This window comes from Elephantulus edwardii, unplaced genomic scaffold (assembly GCF_000299155.1).
Source record: "Elephantulus edwardii isolate Elephantulus edwardi_28Jun2011 unplaced genomic scaffold, EleEdw1.0 scaffold00073, whole genome shotgun sequence".
Taxonomy (NCBI): domain Eukaryota; kingdom Metazoa; phylum Chordata; class Mammalia; order Macroscelidea; family Macroscelididae; genus Elephantulus; species Elephantulus edwardii.
In genome coordinates this window covers 7,193,380-7,194,806 of record NW_006399823.1, presented here as the reverse complement: position 1 = coordinate 7,194,806, position 1,427 = coordinate 7,193,380, and positions in this window count along the sequence as shown.

Genomic DNA, 1,427 nt, shown 5'->3' with positions numbered 1-1,427 from the left:
ACTTAAATAAATGGAAAATTATTTCCTGTTTGTGGATGGAAAGATTGATCTTTCTAAAAAATATAATTCTACAAAAAAATAATCTACAGGTTCAACTAATCCCAACACAGATGCCAAATTAATTCTTTAAGGAAATAGAAAGGCAAATTTCAATTTTATTTGGAAATTAAGGAGACCCAGAATTAGCAAAAACAAAAATGAAGTCTGAAGCTACTCACTTTCTGATCTTAAAGCCTACTACACAGCCGTAGTCATCAAAACAGCTTGATATTGGTACAATGACAGGCATATAGATCAATTGAAAGAATTGAAATTACAGAAATCAACTCATCAAGCTACAGTCAATTGACATTTAAAAGGTAATAAAATCCATTAAATAGGAAATTAGAGCCTCTTAAATGGTGCTCATAAAACAGGACATCTGCTTACAGAAAACTAAAACAGGATCCACATTTCACACCACCCCCAAAAACAGCTCATAGTAGATCAGACACCTAAGGATACAATCCCAAACTACAAAGATCATTAACAACAAAATGAGAACCAAAATTAGAAGCCCCGTCTTGTGACATAAATAGGCTTGCAAACATATACAAAAACACACAACTTGATAAAATTGGCAAATGAAATCTTTTTAAAATCAAATCCCTGTATGCTTCAAAAACTTTCTCCAGTCAGGTCAAAACAAAGCCCTCAGATTTGGGGGTGTGTGTGGAAACAACACATTTGACGATGACATTCTAGATAAGGGTCTGTTAACGAAAGAAAACTACAAGGGCTTCACAAGAAAAAGACAATAACACTACCACAAAATGGGAAAATGACAAAAGACTCTTCAAAAAGAGGACATCGAGATGGCCAAGAAACACAGGAAATGTTCAAATTGAGTAGAAATCAGAGAAATGCAGGTCAAAACAGCCATGAGATACCACCTCACTCCTTACAGTACCTGAATTCATTTCACTGATGTTATTCATCTCTTTCACTTATCCTCTGTAAGCAGGGAAATCTAAAAACTGAGCCTTAACTCCATTTTCAAAGCCTTGGTATGATTCTGGACACTACATTAGTTGATGGTTGTTTTTATTTATTTTTTTTTATTTAAACCTACCTTTTTAAAACAGCAGTCCGTTTACATTTGGTGCTGATTTAAGGACATATTCCTGTTCTCTGAGGCCTCACCTATAAAGGATATCTTAATTAGCCCCAAAAGATCTTGGTCAGTATAGACCAATAGATGCAAGATGGGACTCAAGAGCCTAGAGTTACTAAAAAAAAAATTTTTTTTTTACAAAGAACCTCCAGAAAAAAAATTATAAGTTACCAGAAAAACTAGTCCTGTCCACCCTCCTTAGACTACCCTGTAATAAACTGAATGGTAGTACTCTCTTCCTTCTCGGGTTCTGTTTTCCCTACCCAGATCTCAG